At 50.1% G+C, this 20530-nt stretch overlaps 1 protein-coding gene across 10 annotated transcripts in view; it reads left to right on the top strand.

Moving 5' to 3' along the window:
* Positions 1 to 20530, top strand: part of DLG3 (discs large MAGUK scaffold protein 3) — a 699019-nt gene that overhangs the window by 216157 nt on the left and 462332 nt on the right. The window contains exon 1 of one of the 10 annotated variants that reach the window (XM_063937117.1): positions 2772 to 2962. The exons of the other annotated variants lie outside the window; for them this stretch is intronic. The gene's annotated coding sequence lies outside the window, so the exon portion shown is untranslated. Of the gene's footprint in view, positions 1 to 2771; positions 2963 to 20530 lie in introns of those variants that run through there. 10 annotated transcript variants of the gene reach the window in all.

Below are 20530 nucleotides of genomic sequence, written 5' to 3' on the forward strand. Positions count from 1 at the left end.
CACACGATCTAACTGAGGTCTGGAGGAGGGGCATAGAGGGAGGAGCCAGTGCACACCCATAGTCAAAGTTCTTTTTAGGTGCCCTATCTCCTGCGGAGCCCGTCTATACCCCATGGTCCTTATGGAGTCCCCAGCATCCTCTAAGACGTAAGAGACAGGTCGACATGAGGTTTTCACAATTTTTTCCTTTTTTTGACCTTTTTCATACTTAACGATCCATGTGGACTACAATTGGTAACGGTAACCGAGCGAAGTGAGCCATGCGAGGGGACACGGTGCACTAATTGGGGTTCCCAGTCACTTTACGAACAAAACGACACCAAAATAAGTAAAAAAATCTCATGTCGACCTTTTTCCATGTCGACCTAGCACATGTCACCCTAAAGACCATGTCGACCTAGTGATCATGTCTACCTAATGCATGTCGACCAAACGTGGTCGACCCAGTGTTTGTCAACCTAATGAACCACAACCAGATATAACGTGTAGAGAGAGTTAGATTAGGGTGGGGTGTGTTCAATCTGAAATCTAAATTGTAAAAATAAAGCAGCCAGTATTTACCCTGCACAGAAACAAAATAACTCTCTGCACGTTATATCTGCCCCACCTGTAGTGCACATGGTTTTGCCCATTAGAGAAAGATTTTGTTTTTGCGATCTGCATTCGTCTCCTCACATACTGTGGACCGCCCATCACAGGGCAAAGCCGTCCAACATGTGAGAGGCCGCCTCCCGATGCAATTTGTGGACGCATCGGAACTAAGATTGACCCCTGGCAGCGCAGCCTGCGCTATTTTTTTTCGGAGTGGCTGTGTGTGAAGTCACGCAGCTGCCCCGAAAACGGTCCTGGTCCGCCCCCGTTCAGAATGCCCCACCCTCCGATGCCACAACGACACCCCCTCGACGGCCCCCGCCCTGTATGTTGCCGCAATGTGTACGGTCAGTGAATGCGTGGCTGCGTCCAAGTCTAAAGAAACCCCTATAAGCGCTGTGCTTGGATCATTTATGTGTTTTGTACCCAAGCAATTTAGGGCTGCCAGGACTTGCTGGGACCAGAAGTACTTGAGCAAAGAAATGCTGTATTCTATATTGCAACTACACTGTGGGGTGTTTGGTGCTTGTTCTAAGGATTTCGGATTTGTGGTGAACAGACTGGGGCTGTGTTACATTCTGGAAGATGGACCACATGCTGTGGGTTTCACTGTTATAGTATGACCAGCACAGTCTATCCTACTAAGTGACTCATCGCGCTCTACGGGCGCTCTTCACACCGTCGCAAGGGGCTATGCCCCCTTAAACCCTGCACGCCTTTATGGCGTTCAATATTTGTATTATATGGAGTATTACCTGCATTCCTAGTTTTGTTAGTGGTTAAATATTGCAGGACGAAAGCGTGTCCAGTGGTGAAGGGGGTGTATCCCCTTGGGGAGGGGGAGCCGTGGATGGGGTCCGGATGGGCTGTGGGTGGGGGAGGGGAGGGCGTGCCACGGGTGGTGGAGAGGCAGGTACGGGGCTGTTGCTGATGGGGGAGGGGTTCAGAAGGTGCTGCAGGTGGGGTAGGGGCGGGTGCGGTGGTGCCGCGGTTGGTGTATCAGGTCCTGACACCAAATAATGGCGCACAGTAAGGCTTCTAATTACTTTTAAATTACCTGCATGTTGTCAGGGGACTCATGCTCATTTCCAGGGGTCTCCAGTACGTTGGTAGGGGTCTCCTGCACTTTGCCAGGGGTTTCATGCGCGTTGCCAGGGGTTTCATGCGCGTTGCCAGGGGTTTAATGTCCATTGCCAGGGTTTGCATGCACGTTGGCAGGGGTTTAATGTCTGTTGCCAGGAGTTTAGTACGCGTTGCCAGGGATTTCATGCGCGTTGCCAGGGGTTTCATGCGCGTTGCCAGGAGTTTAATGTCCATTGTCATGGGTTTCATGCGCGTTGCCAGGGGTTAAATGTCCATTCCCAGGGGATTAATGTACATTGCCAGGAGTCTACTGGGCGCAGCCCCAGTAAAGTATGGGAGGGTGGGTGCGGGCATAATTATACTCATCATTGCCCGTGGGTGCTCAGGCTCGGGAGCACCCACGGATATATTAGCCCAGATCTGTGACCCTGACTTCGCCCAGGGTTGTGACTCCGCCCAGCGTTTTACACTGAGTCGCAGATCTGGGCTAATTTATAGGAGATTCTCTTGCTTACAGGTCCATTTCTAGACTGAATGAAGCCCAGGGAGAGAATTTCCTTTATCCCTCGACACACATTTTCACTGCCTCACTGTCCCATAGTCTCACACACATAAACTGCCTCAATAGCCTCACATACACAAGCAGCCCCAGTAGCCTCACACACACTCAGCTCTCATAACCTCACGAACACATATGCTGCTCCCATAGCATCACACATTGTGTCCTGAGCTCCCCTCTCTCCAGTCCTTTCTGTTCCTACACTCCCATAGCAGTCACATTGTCACCTCTGGCCCCCTTTTCACCTTATCTTGTCTTCCTATTGTAGTCAGTCTTGGGCTATATACTTGGGCTATATACTGCCTTATACATTACTTAAGAAATGTATTGTAAACAAAACTGAACTCTCCATTTATTATAACATAAATGTTTAACAGTAAAATAAATGTTATGTGCAATATAGATATATGTGCATATTGCTCTGATAAAAGGTGTTAATATATATGCATTTATTGATGGGCAGTGTGAGAGAAAGCTCCAGAAGCAGCACATACACATCATACAGCTGGAGACGAAGGCAGTTAGGCAGGTAGACAGAGGGGCGTGCGGCAGACTGAGAGGGAGAGGAGCAGCAGCAATAAGATCGCTGGTCCCAGGAGTATACATCTCCCTTTATGGTTTGGAGCCATATTTACCGGTGGGAGGATTAAGAGCGGTGGTGAATAGTATCAGGAGTCATGACCGTGGCTGTACTAATCTGGCTGTACAGGAAGCTGAGCACATCGGGAGGTAGAGTTGACAGGAGAGGCGGGGAAATGAGTATCAATGAGTACCCAGCAACTGCGGCTCTGTGAGTGGTGATAGGCGGGTACCTGGGTGGTACTAGTCGTCAGCTCTAGTCTGATATTGAACCACAGGAAGCGAGAGGCAGGTCCTGGTTAGCGCTGCACAAACTGACTGGAGGCTATCAGTATCAACAGAGAGGAGGAATTGGTAGCATAATAAATAATTGATTACATGAGATGAATAGTAGTGCCTCGTTCAGTTAAGCTATCCGTGACATTTAGACTGTGAGGTGAAAGGACAGAGGTTAGAACCAACAGAAAGGCGGCTACTACTTCTTTGGCTGGCATAATCTACATTTCTGCAGCGGGGTACACTGGTATTCCACAGGGAATAACATTGGGGTGTAGAGTTGGATCTTGATCCGAGGCACCAACAGGCTAAAGCTTTGACTGTTCCCAGGATGCATAGTGCCGCCTCCTCTATATCCCGCCTCCAGGTACTGGAGCTCAGTTTTCTAAGTTGGTGCCTGGCAGCTAGCAGGGATGGCAACCCTAAAAAGAGCTTTTATGAAGAAAGAAGACTTCAAGGGCCGCAGCACAGGCACTTAAAAGTGCTATGTGTCATTCTGACATATCCCTCACCTCCCCCAGCGGCGCTGTATACTCCCACACTCTTGTTGCCGGGTACTTACAGCGGAGGCACTCCGGCACACATACCGCCGCTGCTCTCCTGGATCACGTGGCGGCATCATCAAAGGGAGGAGGTAAGAGGGTCCCCCAGGTGGGACCCACCGAAATCGTGATCCGGCGCGGTTTCCGGAGATGGACAGCGCCGCTGGCGTGGACACTGTGGCCGTGCAGGGACCCCACTATATCCACCAGGGCCAAGGGCACATGTCGCATTTACTATAATCCGTTTGATATAGGTCCTGCAGTACCCAGTAGTGAAGTCCAGCAGAGGGGAGAAGGCTCTGACCTGTAGCCCCTCCCCCAGCCCCAGAAGCCATCTACAGCAGATGTTCCCGCCCTGGAGCTGCATCTCTCTCCCTCACTCCCTGTCAGCGTTTTGGCGCCAATACATACATGCTGAGCTGACTCTGGGCCTGCTGGGCACTGTCTCCTATGTAAAGCCGCCTGCCTCATCAGCGCTGTGCATTTACAGGACACTTGAGTATTCTACATGTCGTTTAGACAGCGTTAGTTAAGAACAAGTGCATACCTACATGGATATTTAATACAAGTACCCTGTGATATACATCCAGTATTTACTGTGCATTGTTATATCTGTATACATACATAGCTTTACTTAGTATTGCTAGTCCAGTGCAGTTTTATTGTTGTTTGTAATAATTTCTGCATTGTACATATGACTGTGTGTGCCAATAGCTGCTGTGTGGTTCCTATTCTGTGTATCTCACACATATTGCTATCCCTATATTCTGTACCCTGAGGGGGGCTAAGTGCATCAGAGTCCTATATATATAGTGTTTCACAGGATATACTACCTTTGTATTTATCTTACGTCCTAGAGGATGCTGGGGTCCACATTAGTACCATGGGGTATAGACGGGTCCGCTAGGAGCCATTGGCACTTTAAGAGTTTGAGAGTGTGGGCTGGCTCCTCCCTCTATGCCCCTCCTCCCAGACTCAGTTTAGAAAATGTGCCTGGAGGAGCCAGTCACAGCTAGGGGAGCTGTACAGAGCTTCTCTGGTAAAAGTTTTTTTTTTTAGAGTTTATTATTTTACAGGGAGGCTGCTGGCAACAGCCTCCCTGCTTCGTGGGACTAAGGGGGGAAACAGTGTCCGCCCTGCGGGGTCTGAGCCACTATATCCGCTGACAGGACACTGAGCTCCTGAGGGGATCGAACGTTCTCCGCCACAGGGGATCGCTCACCCCAGAAGCATGCCGCCACCCACTTACAGAGCCAGAAGATCAGTGGGGAGTTAGTCACCGGTCCCCCTAGCAAGCGGGGGGGCCAGTGTGAAGATGGCGGCAACAGGGTATGGAACACAGTACAAACTGCGCTCCGAGGCTCAGCGGTACATAGTGCGACGTTGTGAGGGGCGCCCTGAGCCAGCGCCTACACCCTACACTGACCTCTAAGCCTGTCAGGGTCCCAGGATCGCTGCCAGCACAATTCCTCAGGACAGTATAATCTTCAGAAGACCGGGAAGACAGCGCCATGAAGGGGGCGGAGCTTCTCCTCAGAGCGGACCCAGCAGCGTTCAGTGCCATTTTCCTGCCTGCAGAAGCGCTATCAGTGAGAGCTATCCCTCCAATTCAACTCCAGCTATCTCTTATGGTACCAGGGGGTTGTAGAAGGGGGGGGGGGCTGTGTAAAGACTGTGTAACCTGTTAAGGGCACAGTCAGTGCTGGTTGGGGGTCTCCCTATACCTTAAAAGCGCTGTGTGTGGGTTGGCTCCAATCTCTGTGTCTCTTTTGCCATTCTTGGGGGTGAAACTCTGTCAGTCCTCCCCTGTGTGTGTGTGCAGTGTTTGTGGTCTCCATTAAGCTATGTCCAGGGACTCTGTGTCATATGCTGCAGAGGATATGTCCACTCAGGATGATCCCATTCCATGTAATCAGGATTGCACTGTCTTAGTGCAGATACCAGCAAGGGAGCCTTAATGGTTATCCTCTATTAAAACTATGATTTCTCAGATTTCTACTAGGGTTGCACAGAATGAATCTGCAACTGGTCCGGTTCTGTTACCTCAGGACCCCCTACTGTATGTTCCCACAAACGTGCTCTTGCCCAGATTATGCAAGATGACACGGATACCGATTCTGACATGGCAGACGGTGAGGGGGAGGTGCTGCGGGGGGCGGCATCTCTTGCTAAAGGGGTGCAGTTGATGATAGAGGCTATTAGAGATGTGTTGAATATTGCTGATACAACACCTGAACAGGTTGAGGAGGCTTACTTCACTGACAGTAAGAAAGCCTCGCTAACTTTCCCTGCGTCTAAAAAAATTAAATGCTATATTTGAGAAAGCATGGGAAAACCCAGAGAAAAAATTCCAGATCCCTAGAAGGGTTCTGGTTGCTTTCCCCTTCCCTGAGGAGGATAGGAAAAAATGGGAAAACCCACCCATAGTTGACGCGTCTGTATCCAGACTCTTAAAAAAAGCTGGTTTTACCTGTTCCAGGATCTACCGCCTTTAAAGAGCCAGCTGATCGCAAAATTGACACTACACTCAAATCCATATACACGGCTTATGGGGCGATACGACGTCCTACTATTGCCTGTGCATGGATTTCCAAAGCTATAGTAAAGTGGTCAGGCACGTTACTTGAGGATTTGGATACAATGGATAAAAGTGATGTTGAATTGTTTTTAGGTAACATTCAGTATTCTGCAGGATTTATGGTGGAATCCATGAAAGACCTGGGTTCCATGGCTGCAGGGATATCTTCCATGTCTGTCTCAGCTCGTAGGGGACTTTGGCTGCGCCATTAGTCTGCCGACGTGGAATCCAGTAGAGGTGTGGAGACCCTACCCTACACAGGTCAGGCTCTCTTTGGGGAAGCATTGGATGCGTGGATTTCCACGGCTACAGCGGGTAAGTCTCCTTTTCTTCCCTCAGCTGCCCCTGCTATGAAGAAACCCTTTTATTCAACTTCATCTCAGTCCTTTAGGACTGCCAAAGCAAGAAAGGCCAAGCCGTCTAACACCTTCTTTAGAGGAGGTCGGCCAAAATCCAAGAAACCTGCTGCGGCGGGTTCCCAGGAACAGAAACCTACTTCGGGTACGCCAAAGTCCTCAGCATGACGGTGGACCGTGCAGCCTGGAGGTGGGGGCGAGATTCAGGCATTTCAGTCACGTCTGGGTGTCGTCCGGCCTGAATCCCTGGGTGCAAGATATTGTGTCCCAGGGTTACAGGCTGGAATTTCAAGATCTCCCTCCTCACCGGTTCTTCAATTCAGGCTTGCCATCTTTGCTGGCAGACAGGGCTATCCTACAGGAAGCCATCCAGAAGTTGGTGGAGGCACAGGTTATTGTACAAGTTCCTCCCCATATGCAAAACAAAGGTTACTATTCGAACCTTTTCGTGGTACCGAAACCGGATGGTTTGGTCAGGCGCATTCTGAACTTAAAATCGTAAAACCCCTTCCTGAGGGAGTTCAAGTTCAAAATGGAGTCTTTAAGGGCGGTGATATCAGGTCTGGAGGAGGGGGGATTCCTGGTATCCCTGGATATCAAGGATGCATACCTCCACATTCCGATTTGGCCGCCGCATCAAGCTTATCTCCGATTCGCACTGTTGGACTATAATTTTCAATTCCAGGCCCTGCCATTCGGCCACTCCACAGCACCGAGGGTATTCACCAAGGTGATGGCGGAAATTATGGTTCTCCTACGCAGACAGGGGGTGAACATAATTCCATATCTGGACGATCTGATAAAGGCATCGTCCAAGGAGAAGCTGTTACAGTCCATAGTTCTCACGACCCATCTACTCAATGAACACGGTTGGATCCCGAATCTTCCAAAATCACATTTGGAACCAACCAGGAGGTTGTCCTTTCTGGGAATGATCCTCGACACGGAAGTGCAGAGGGTGTTTCTTCCAGAGGAAAAAGCATTGGTGATACAAACAATGGTCCGGGATGTCCTGAAGCCACCCCGGGTGTCGGTTCATCATTGCATTCGCCTTCTGAGGAAGATGGTGGCCTCTTACGAGGCTCTGCAGTACGGGAGGTTTCATGCTCGGTCCTTCCAACTGGATCTCCTGGACAAGTGGTCGAGATCTCATCTACACATTCACCAGAGAATACGTCTGTCGCCAAAGGCCAGGATTTCACTCCTCTAGTGGCTACAATTACCTCATCTTCTGGAGGGCCGCAGGTACTGGATTCAGGACTGGATCCTTCTAACCACGGAGGCAAGTCTCCGGGGCTGGGGCGCAGTCACTCAAGGGGGAACCTTCCAAGGAAGGTGGTCAAGTCTGGAAGCCGGTCTACCGATCAACATTCTGGAGCTAAGAGCCTTCTACAATGGTCTTCTCCAAGCGGCCTATCTACTGAGAAATCGGGCCATTCAAGTGCAGGTGGCCATTGTAACGACAGTGGCTTACATAAACTGACAGGGCAGAATGAAGAGCAGAGCTGCAATGTCAGAGGTAACAAGAATCATCCTCTGGGCAGAAAAACACGCGTTGGCGCTGTCAGCAATCTTCATTCTGGGAGTAGACAACTGGGAAGCGGACTTCCTCAGCAGGATCAATCTCCATCCAGGGAATTGGTGTCTCCATCCGGAGGTGTTCAAGGAGGTAACAGATCTTTGGAGCATACCCTAAATACACATGATGGCCTCTCATCTCAACAAGAAGCTTTGCGATATTGTTCCAGGTCGAGGGACCCGCAAGCAATGGCGGTGGATGCCCTGGTGACTCCGTGGGTATTCCAGTTGGTGTACGTGTTTCCACTACTCCCACTCATTCCAACAGTGCTAAAGCTCATATGGAGAACAAGGATTCAAGCGATCCTCATTACTCCAGACTGGCCAAGAGGGTCTTGGTTCGCGGATCTTCTGGATCTACTGCTAGAAGAGCCGATGCCTCTTCCTCTTCGGGAGGACCTACTGCCGTTGGCCTATCAAGACTTACCATGGCTACATTTGACGGCATGGAGATTGAACGCCAGATACTAGCTCGGAAGGGCATTCCGAACAAGGTTATTCCTACCAAGATACAGGCTAGGAAAGGAGTAACGTCTAAACATTACCATTGTATTTGGAAAAAATATGTATCTTGTTGTGAGTCCAAGAAGTTTCCTACAGTGGAGTTTCAACTGGGATGTTTTCTCCTCTTCCTGCAAGCAGGTGTGGATATGGGCCTGAGTTTAGGATCCGTAAAGGTCCAGATTTTGGCCCTATCCATTTTCTTCCAGAAACAGTTTACTGCCCTCTCTGAGGTTCAGACTTTTTTGAAGGGAGTTCTGCACATTCAACCTCCCTTTGTACCGCCTAGGGCGCCCTGGGATCTTAACGTGGTGTTGCAGTTCCTCCAGTCGGACTGGTTTGAGCCTCTACAGGAGGTTGAGGTCAAGTTTCTCACGTGGAAGGCTGTCACTTTGTTGGCCTTAGCTTCTGCTAGACGTGTGACGGAGTTGGGTGCTTTGTCATGTAAAATACCATACTTGATCTTCCATGAAGATAGAGCTGAGCTTCGGACACGTCTTCAGTTTCTTCTGAAGGTTGTGTCAGCATTTCATATCGACCAACCTATTGTGGTGCAAGTTGCGACTGACTCCCCAATTTCATCAAAGTCCTTAGATGTTGTAAGGGCTCTTAAAATCTATGTGAGGAGGACTGCTCGTCACAGAAAATCGGACTCTCTGTCCTGTATCATCCCAAGAAAATTGGGTGTGTCCTGTTTCTAAGCAGACAATCTCTCGCTGGATCAGGTTCACTATCCAGCATGCGTATTCTACGTCAGGCTTGCTGTGTCCTACGTCTGTTAAGGCCCACTCTACTCATAAGGTGGGTTCTTCCTGGGCGGCTGCCCGGGATGTCTCGTCTTTACAACTCTGCCAAGTGGCTACTTGGTCGGGGTCCAACACGATCGCAAAGTTCTACAAGTTTGATACTTTGGCCTCTAAAATCCTTAAGTTTGGTCAATCAGTTCTGCAGGAGCCTCAGCGCTCTCCCTCCCGTTCTGGGAACTTTGGTACATCCCCATGGTACTAACGTGGACCCCAGCATCCTCTAGGACGTAAGAGAAAATAGGATTTTAATTACCTACCAGTAAATCCTTTTCTCGTAGTCCGTAGAGGATGCTGGGCGCCCGCCCAGTGCTTCGTTTTCCTGCAGTTATCTGGTTCAGTACAACTTAGTTTTTAGTTGAGTACTACGTTGTTACTTGGTAAGCAATGTTTCAGCGGTTGCTGAGTTTCAAGCTGGTTTGCTTGTTTTGCCTTGTATGTGTGAGCTGGTATGAATTTAGCCACTATCTGTGTATAATCCTTCTCTCGAAGATGTCCGTCTCCTCGGGCACAGTTTCTAGACTGAGTCTGGTAGGTGGGGCATAGAGGGAGGAGCCAGCCCACACTCAAACTCTTAAAGTGACAATGGCTCCTAGTGGACCCGTCTATACCACATGGTACTAATGTGGACCCCAGCATCCTCTACGGACTGCGAGAAAAGGATTTACCAGTAGGTAAATTAAATCATATTTCTCTGACGTCCTAGTGGATGCTGGGAACTCCGTAAGGACCATGGGGAATAGCGGGCTCCGAAGGAGGCTGGGCACTCTAGAAAGATTTATGACTACCTGGTGTGCACTAGCTCCTCCCACTATGACCCTCCTCCAAGCCTCAGTTAGATTTTGTGCCCGGCCGAGGTTGGATGCACACTAGGGGCTCTCCTGAGCTCTTAGAAAGAAAGATAGACTTAGGTTTTTTATTTTCAGTGAGACCTGCTGGCAACAGGCTCACTGCAGCGAGGGACTAAGGGGAGAAGAAGCGAACTCGCCTGCTTGCAGCCGGATTGGGCTTCTTAGGCTACTGGACACCATTAGCTCCAGAGGGATCGACCGCAGGCCCAGTCCTTGGTGTTCGGTCCCGTAGCCGCGCCGCCGTCCCCCTTACAGAGCCAGAAGCAAGAAGAGGTCCGGAAAATCGGCGGCAGAAGACATCAGTCTTCTCCAAGGTAGCGCACAGCACTGCAGCTGTGCGCCATTGCTCCTCATACACACTTCACACTCCGGTCACTGAGGGTGCAGGGCGCTGGGGGGGGCGCCCTGAGAAGCAATTATAACACCTTGGCTGGCAAAAATACCACAATATATAGCCCTAGAGGCTATATATGTGGAAAATACCCCTGCCAGAATCCAGAAAAAAGCGGGAGAATAGGCCGCGGAAAAGGGGCGGAGCTATCTCCTGCAGCACACTGGCGCCATTTCTCCTTCACAGATCCACTGGAAGGAAGCTCCCTGGCTCTCCCCTGCAGTCTACACTACAGAAAAGGGTAAAAAAAGAGAGGGGGGGCACTAAATTTAGGTGCTGTATAAATTATATAGAAAAAGCAGCTATAGGGGACATAACTCAGTTAGTCCCTGCATTATATAGCGCTCTGGTGTGTGCTGGCATACTCTCACTCTGTCCCCCCAAAGGGCTTTTGTGGGTCCTGTCCTCTGTTGGAGCATTCCTTGTGTGTGTGCAGTGTGTCGGTACGGCTGTGTCGACATGTTTGATGAGGATAATGATGTGGAGACGGAGCAGATGCCTTTAGAAGGGATGTCACCCCCTGCGGGGCAGACACCTGAGTGGTTGAGCTTATGGAAAGAAGTGAGTGCACGTATAGACTCCTTACATAAGAAATTTGACGACATGCCAAATGTGGGACAGCCGACTTCTCAGCTCGTGCCTGCCCAGGCGTCGCACCGGTCATCAGGGGCTCTAAAACGCCCGCTACCTCAGACCGCAGACCCAGATGTCGACACTGATACTGACACCAGTGTCGACGACGATGAGTCTAATCTGATGCCCACTAAGGCCATTCACTGCATGATTGAGGCAATGAAAGAGGTGTTACACATTTCTGAGATAAATACAGGTACCACTAAAAAGGGTATTATGTTTGGGGAGAAAAAACTACCCGTAGTTTTTCCCCCATCAGATGAATTAAATGAAGTGTGTGAAGAAGCGTGGGCTTTCCCTGATAAAAAATTGGTAATTCCTAAGAAGGTACTAATGGCGTTCCCTTTCCCGCCAGAGGATAGGTCACGTTGGGAAACACCTCCTAGGGTGGATAAAGCGCTCACACGTTTGTCTAAAAAGGTGGCACTACTGTCTCCGGATACGGCCGCCCTCAAGGAACCTGCTGATAGAAAGCAGGAGGCGATCCTGAAGTCTGTATATACACACTCAGGCATTATACTTAGGCCAGCTATTGCGTCAGCTTGGATGTGCAGTGCTGCCGCTGCGTGGTCAGATAAACTGTCAGAAAATATTGACACATTAGACAGAGACACGATCCTGTTAACCATAGACCATATAAAAGACTCAGTCTTATATATGAGAGATGCACAGAGGGAAATCTGCCGACTGGCATCTAAAGTTAGTGCATTGTCCATTTCTGCTAGGAGAGGCTTATGGACTCGCCAGTGGACAGGAGATGCAGATTCTAAAAGGCACATGGAAGTGTTGCCATATAAAGGTGAGGAATTATTTGGGGATGGTCTCTCGGACCTAGCTTCCACAGCAACGTCTGGGAAGTCAGCATTTTTACCCCATGTCCCCTCTCAGCCTAAGAAGGCGCCGTTTTATCAGGTTCAGTCCTTTCGGACCCAGAAAAACAGGCGTGGAAAAGGCGGGTCTTTTCTATCCAGAGGCAGAGGTAGGGGAAAAAGGCTGCAACAAATAGCAGGTTCCCAGGGGCAAAAGTCCTCCCCCGCTTCTTCTGCCAAGTCCGCCGCATGACGGTGGGGCTCCACAGGCGGAGCCTGGTACGGTGGGGGGCCGCCTCAAGAATTTCAGCGATCAGTGGGCTCGCTCACAGGTGGATCCCTGGATCCTTCAAATAGTATCTCAGGGGTACAAACTGGAATTCGAGGCATCTCCACCCCACCGGTTCCTAAAATCTGCCTTGCCGATTGCTCCCTCAGACAGGGAGGCGGTGCTAGCGGCAATTCACAAGCTGTATTCCCAGCAGGTGATAATCAAGGTACCCCTACTTCAACAAGGCCGGGGTTACTATTCCACACTATTTGTGGTACCGAAACCGGACGGTTCGGTGAGACCCATTTTAAATTTGAAATCCTTGAACACATACATAAAAAAATTCAAGTTCAAGATGGAATCGCTCAGGGCGGTTATTGCGAGCCTGGAAGAGGGGGATTACATGGTATCCCTGGACATCAAGGATGCTTACTTGCATGTCCCCATTTACCATCCTCACCAGGAGTACCTCAGATTTGTGGTACAGGATTGCCATTACCAATTCCAGACGCTGCCGTTTGGACTGTCCACGGCACCGAGGGTATTTACCAAGGTGATGGCGGAAATGATGATACTCCTTCGAAAAAAGGGAGTTTTAATTATCCCGTACTTGGACGATCTCCTAATAAAAGCGAGGTCCAAGGAACAGTTGTTGGTGGGAGTAGCACTATCTCAGGAGGTGCTGCACCAGCACGGCTGGATTCTGAATATCCCGAAGTCACAGCTGGTTCCGACGACACGGCTACTGTTCCTGGGTATGATTCTGGATACAGTCCAGAAAAAAGTGTTTCTCCCGGAGGAGAAAGCCAGGGAGTTGTCATCTCTAGTCAGAGACCTCCTGAAACCAAAACAGGTATCAGTGCATCGCTGCACGCGGGTCCTGGGAAAGATGGTGGCTTCTTGCGAAGCAATTCCCTTCGGCAGGTTCCATGCCAGAATCTTTCAGTGGGACCTGTTGGACCAGTGGTCCAGATCGCATCTTCAGATGCATCGCTTGATAACCCTGTCTCCAAGAACCAGGGTGTCTCTACTGTGGTGGCTGCAGAGTGCCCATCTTCTAGAGGGCCGCAGGTTCGGCATACAGGACTGGGTCCTGGTAACCACGGATGCCAGCCTTCGAGGCTGGGGGGCAGTCACACAGGGAAGAAACTTCCAAGGACTATGGTCGAGTCAGGAGACTTCCCTTCACATAAATATTCTGGAACTAAGGGCCATCTACAATGCCCTAAGTCAAGCAAAATCCCTGCTTCTACACCAGCCAGTGCTGATCCAGTCAGACAACATCACGGCAGTCGCCCATGTAAATCGACAGGGCGGCACAAGAAGCAGGGTGGCGATGGCAGAAGCCACAAGAATTCTCCGATGGGCGGAGAATCATGTACTAGCACTGTCAGCAGTGTTCATTCCGGGAGTGGACAACTGGGAAGCAGACTTCCTCAGCAGACACGACCTCCACCCGGGAGAGTGGGGACTTCATCCAGAAGTCTTCCAGATGCTGGTAAACCGTTGGGAAAAACCACAGGTGGACATGATGGCGTCCCGCCTCAACACAAAGTTAAAAAGATATTGCGCCAGTTAATGGGACCCTCAGGCGGTAGCTGTGGACGCTCTAGTGACACCGTGGGTGTACCAGTCGGTTTATGTGTTCCCTCCTCTGCCTCTCATACCAAAGGTATTGAGAATAATAAGAAAGGGAGGAGTAAACACCATTCTCGTGGTTCCGGATTGGCCAAGACGAGCGTGGTACCCGGAACTTCAAGAGATGCTCTCAGAGGACCCGTGGCCTCTACCGCTCAGACAGGACCTGCTACAGCAGGGGCCCTGTCTGTTCCAAGACTTACCGCGGCTGCGTTTGACGGCATGGCGGTTGAACACCGAGTCCTAAAGGAAAAGGGTATTCCGGAAGAAGTCATTCCTACGCTTATTAAGGCTAGGAAAGATCTTACGGCAAAGCATTATCACCGCATATGGCGGAAATATGTTGCATGGTGCGAGGCCAAAAAGGCCCCAACAGAGGAATTTCAACTAGGTCGATTTCTGCATTTCCTGCAAGCAGGAGTGAATATGGGCCTAAAACTAGGCTCCATTAAAGTACAGATCTCAGCTCTGTCGATTGTCTTTCAAAAAGAACTAGCTTCAGTACCTGAAGTTCAGACATTTGTGAAAGGAGTGCTGCATATTCAGCCCCCATTTGTGCCTCCTGTGGCACCTTGGGATCTCAACGTGATGTTGAGTTTCTTAAAATCACATTGGTTTGAGCCACTAAAAACCGTGGATCTGAAATATCTCACGTGGAAAGTGGTCATGTTATTGGCCTTGGCTTCAGCCAGGCGAGTGTCAGAATTGGCGGCTTTATCATGTAAAAGCCCTTATCTGATTTTCCAAATGGATAGGGCAGAATTGAGGACTCGTCCCCAATTTCTCCCTAAGGTGGTGTCAGCGTTTCACCTGAACCAGCCTATTGTGGTGCCTGCGGCTACTAAGGATTTGGAGGACTCCAAGTTGCTAGACGTTGTCAGGGCCCTGAAAATATATGTTTCCAGGACGGCTGGAGTCAGAAAATCTGACTCGCTGTTTATCCTGTATGCACCCAACAAGTTGGGTGCTCCTGCTTCTAAGCAGTCTATTGCTCGCTGGATTTGTAGTACAATTCAGCTTGCACATTCTGTGGCAGGCCTGCCACAGTCAAAATCTGTGAATGCCCATTCCACAAGGAAGGTGGGCTCATCTTGGGCGGCTGCCCGAGGGGTCTCGGCTTTACAACTTTGCCGAGCAGCTACTTGGTCAGGGGCAAACACGTTTGCAAAACTCTACAAATTTGATACCCTGGCTGAGGAGGACCTGGAGTTCTCTCATTCGGTGCTGCAGAGTCATCCGCACTCTCCCGCCCGTTTGGGAGCTTTGGTATAATCCCCATGGTCCTTACGGAGTTCCCAGCATCCACTAGGACGTCAGAGAAAATAAGAATTTACTCACCGGTAATTCTATTTCTCGTAGTCCGTAGTGGATGCTGGGCGCCCAATACAAGTGCGGATTGTCTGCAATACTTGTAAATAGTTATTGTTAACTAAAGGGTTATTGTTGAGCCATCTGTTGAGAGGCTCAGTTGTTTTCATACTGTAAAACTGGATATAGTATCACGAGTTGTACGGTGTGATTGGTGTGGCTGGTAAGAGTCTTACCCGGGATTCTAAATCCTTCCTTATTATGTCAGCTCGTCCGGGCACAGTGTCCTAACTGAGGCTTGGAGGAGGGTCATAGTGGGAGGAGCCAGTGCACACCAGGTAGTCATAAATCTTTCTAGAGTGCCCAGCCTCCTTCGGAGCCCGCTATTCCCCATGGTCCTTACGGAGTTCCCAGCATCCACTATGGACTACGAGAAATAGAATTACCGGTGAGTAAATTCTTATTTTTTTCTCTGTATATTTCAGTCACCATATACCACTTAAATCCTCTGTTTGTGTTCTGCATTTGCACTCGCACTACACAAGGGCTTTTTGTCAGGTATTCTGTCTGGCTATATTTTACTGTTACGCCCTACGGCTATATTTCCAAATAATGTCTGTTACACAGGGCGGGAGAGCCATGGCTGATCCTGCGTCATGCAGTGCTGACGCCGCGGATACATCTGAGGAAAATATTCCAACTGAGGGTCCAGGTACGGGGGGGGCCAATACCCCTCTGTCAGTCTGCAGCATCAGAGGTGCACCAAGATCCACCTTGTCCTGCTCTTTCTAATTTGCTTACTACGCTAGTAACGAGACTTACGCCCCCTGTGGGACCTCCTGTGTCATTACAGCCACATATTGTCCCTGCAGTTAATCCGTCATGTGCAGATACTCTGTCAACTCAGTTACAGCAATTAAATCAGTCTTTGGTTAAACAAAAACCTAACCCTCGCCCTCCTAGGACCAATGGGTCATCTAAGCGGGCCATTTCTTCCTTACAATCCACGCATATTTTGGACACTTCATCCGATGAAGAGGGCGTATACACTGACCCCTCATACACTGCAGACGCTTCTGATGGGGAATCTATTACACTGGTCGATGTTCCTGACCTCTTGGAGGCTATCAAACTGATTCTTCAGATTAATGATGAATCTGATCCTCCAGATACTTCTAAGAAACCCGATAAGTTCAAACGTCAGAAGGTCACTAAATAAGTTTTGCCCCATTCTGACCATTTAGTTGACATACGTCAGGAATCCTGGGAGTCTGCAGGAAAGCTATTCTCCCTGTCTAAAAAGATGCTGGCTCGTTATCCCTTCACTGCAGAATTAAGTAAAAATTGGGAAACACCACCACCGGTGGACTCTAATGTCGCACGTCTGGTGGTGTCATCTACTCTGCCTGTCACTACCGTCACCTCTCTGAAGGAACCGACGGATAAGCGTGTGGAGGGTTGCTAGAAGTCTATTTACACTCTTGCAGGTGCTGTACATAGTCCCACTATAGCAGCTTCATGGGCTGCAAAAGCTATTGAAGCCTGTGTTCAAGAAGTTGAAGCGGAGCTACCTTCTAATTTTTCTGATAATGCCAGACAGCGTCTTTGGTATATTATCACAGCCTCTCATTATATTCAGGAGGCGGCCTCTGATGCCGGTGCCCTGGCGGCCAAAGGATCTACTACGTCCATTCTGGCTCACCGGATTCTGTGTTTGCGGTCCGGGTCTGTGCATCTGGACTCTAAAAAGACCTTGGAGGTGATCCCTTTTAAGGGAGACATCCTTTTTGGGTAGGATCTGAACAAGATTGTTGCTGACTTAGCGTCTGCTAAAACTGCATGTCTGCCAAGTACTAATCCTTCAGCTCCGAAGGCTAAAAGTACCACCTTTTGTTCCTTTTCGGCCTCCAAGTAAAGCAAAGGGTCAGGCGTACCCGAAACAGGCTCGCACTTCCAAAACCTCTAAACCCAAACCTAAACGTTCATGGGCTGCCCGTCAGCCTGCTTCCAAAACAGACAAGCCTGCTGCATGATGGGGCGGGCCTCCCCCTGGGGGACTCCAGAGTGGGAGGCCGAGTTCTACGGTTTGCCCAGGTGTGGTAACAGACCACTTCAGACGCCTGGGTAAGGGAAGTTGTCATTCACAGATACGCCATTTCTTTCAAGAAACGTCCCCCTCGCCAGTTTTGCTCGACAAGTATCCCTTCGGATCCGGTGAAAGCAAAATCTCTCCATTTGGTGGTACAATCCCTCCTGGACACAGGAGTGATTATGCTGGTGCCTCTAGCTCAGAGAGGCAGGGGGTACTATTTAATGTTCCTAGTTCCGAAACCGAATGGTTCCTCCCGGCCCATTCTCAACCTCAAGTCTTTGAACAAATTTGTAAAGGTATCCACATTCCGTATGGAAACTCTTCGCTCTATTGTTCTGGCCTTGGAGCCCATGGATTATATGGTATTCCTGGACATACAGGATGCTTACCTACATATACCTATTGCCATGTCGCATCTGCAATACCTGCGATTTGCTATAGGCAACCTCCATTATCGATTCCAGGCCTTACCATTTGGACTGACCACGGCTCTGCGAATCTTCACCAAGGTCATGGTGGTCATGACGTCTCTGCTCCGCCGTCAGGGTATCACGATCCTGCCGTATCTGGACAACTTTTTCATCCTTGCGAACTCCCCAGACGTTCTCCTCCATCATTTGGAACGGACGGTCCAATTCCTACAAGCCCACGGGTGGCTCATCAATTGGAAGAAGTCCTTGCTGGTGCACCTGGGGGCATTATTGGACACACATATCCAACTGTTGTTCTTGTCTCTGGAGAAGGTCCTGAAACTTCAGGACAAGATAAGATCCTTCCTCTCTCGCCCACGTGTGTCGATACACTCGGCAATGCAAATACTAGGTCTCATGGTGTCGGCTTTTGACATGGTAGAGTACGCTCAATTTCATTCCCGCCCTCTGCAGAGGTTAATCCTTTCCCAATGGGATGTCCTGCCTCACCGGATCAGGACTCACATGATCTCCTTGCCTCCGGAGGTCCGTCTGTCACTGGGCTGGTGGCTACAGGACCAACAATTGAGCAGGAGTGGTCCCTTCTGGATCTCCAACTGGGTCCTCTTAACGACGGATGCCAGTCTGCGGGGTTGGAGCAAACACTCTTTTCAGGGTCGGTGGACCAAGGAGGAATCTCTCCTCTCGATGAACATTCTTGAGTTGCGGGCAGTGTTCAATACTTTAAAACTGTACAGTCGGAAAATGCCACCACGGTGGAGTACATAAATCATCAAGGCGGCACTCGAAGCCGCATGGCAATGATGTAAGTGTCTAAGATTCTTCAATGGGCGGAACGCCATCTGCCAGCAATATCGTCAGTGTTTATTCCGGGGGTCCTCAGCTGGGAAGCGGACTTCCTCAGTCATCAGGACGTGCATGCCGGAGAGTGGAATCTTCATCCGGAAGTATTTTAACTCCTAGTGGACAAATGGGGCCTACCAGATGTAGACCTGATGGCGTCCCAACACAATCACAAGGTTCCAGTCTTCGGATCAAGGACAAGGGATCCTCAAGCAGTGTTCGTGGACACACTGACAATTCCATGGAACTTTCGGCTGCTGTATGTGTTCCCTCCGGTTTCATTCCTGCCCAGGGTAATGAGGAAGTTCAAGCAAGAAGGAGGAATTCTACTTCTCATTGCTCCAGCGTGGCCAAGATGGCATTTGTTCTCAGACCTACAGGGTCTCTCGATAGAGCGCCCTCTTCTACTACCACAACGTCCAGACCTCCTCGTTCAGGGCCCTTGTGTCCACCAGGATCTGGCACGACTGGCTTTGATGGTATGGCACTTGAAGCTTCAGTCCTGACAGCCAAAGTTTCTTTTTCATCCACTAGGGGTCACTGGAGTACTCTTGGGATATGGACGGCTTCCGCAGGAACAAGGGCACTGAATATTTAAATTTAGAACTCTCCACCCCTCCATATCCCCGAGTACCTCAGTGTTTTTTCTGTGCTCACAGCACGAACAAGGCTTGTGTGGAGTTCCCACACTTAGTTGAAGATTTTCTTAATTTTTCATTTTTACTTTTTCCTTTTGCACATCCCTTCCCAGTTTCTGTAAAAACATGGGTCCGGGATAGTGCCGCTGCAAGAGCATGGCGTGTCGGTCCTCACAAAGAGCACCCTCACAGCCACACGCAGCCCACTACTGCTGCAAAGCTGGACGGAGCTTACAGATAGAAGCCCCGTCGCAGCCATGCCCTGAACAGCTGGACAGAGCTTACAGGAAGAAGCCCCGTCGCAGCCATGCCCTGAAGAGCTGGACGGAGCTTACAGGAAGAAGCCCCGTCGCAGCCATGAACTGAAAAGCTGGATGGAGCTTACAGATAGAATCCCCGTCGCAGCCCTCCATACAACATGGTATGCTGGGGGGGAACGGGGCGGTCAGCGCAGGCTGCCGCCCCGCTGTGTGGGGTCCGTGTTGTCAGGCCGCCCGCACCCGCCGCTCATACAGCCGCCCGCACCCGCCGCTCCGTCCGGCCGCCCCAGCCGCTCCGTCCGGCCGCCCCAGACGCTCTGTCAGCAGGAAGATGCCAGCGCTGAGAGGGGAACCGCCGCAGCTCGAGCGACGCCGGAAGCCGCTACGCGCCGCTCCGGCCAGCCGACCTCCGCTGCTCTGCAATAAGTGTCCCTTGCCTCCCTGCAATGAGCTTCCCGGCAATGCTCCCCGCTGAAACACAGCGCTACAGGGAATACAGGGGGAAGGGGGGGAGGACATGGCTGATTACATAAAGAGAAATAGCCTGTATGACAGGCTGCCATAGCCTGCCTGTGATTCTCCCTGTATAATAGACTATTGAGTCTATATTCACACAGGATGTATTGTACCCTGTACTGTGATTGTCAGTGTAAGCATGGCATGGGGGCCATTTTAACCATGCTTCCTGTTTCTTCCTGTTTGTAATTCCAGAACGTTCCTGCCCTACATCTCTACTCCACCGGAGGCGCAGGGGTGTTAGTGGGAATTTTTGCTTCAGGTTTTACATAAGCTGGCCATGTAAATGCACTTCGGCCATATATATATATATGTATATTACACACCTTAAGTAACATTTTTACTCCATCGTGCAAGTGTCTGTCTTTGTTTATTGGGTTGTCTGTCTGCATAAGAGTACGGC

Source organism: Pseudophryne corroboree, chromosome 8, assembly GCF_028390025.1.
Source record: "Pseudophryne corroboree isolate aPseCor3 chromosome 8, aPseCor3.hap2, whole genome shotgun sequence".
NCBI lineage: Eukaryota > Metazoa > Chordata > Amphibia > Anura > Myobatrachidae > Pseudophryne > Pseudophryne corroboree.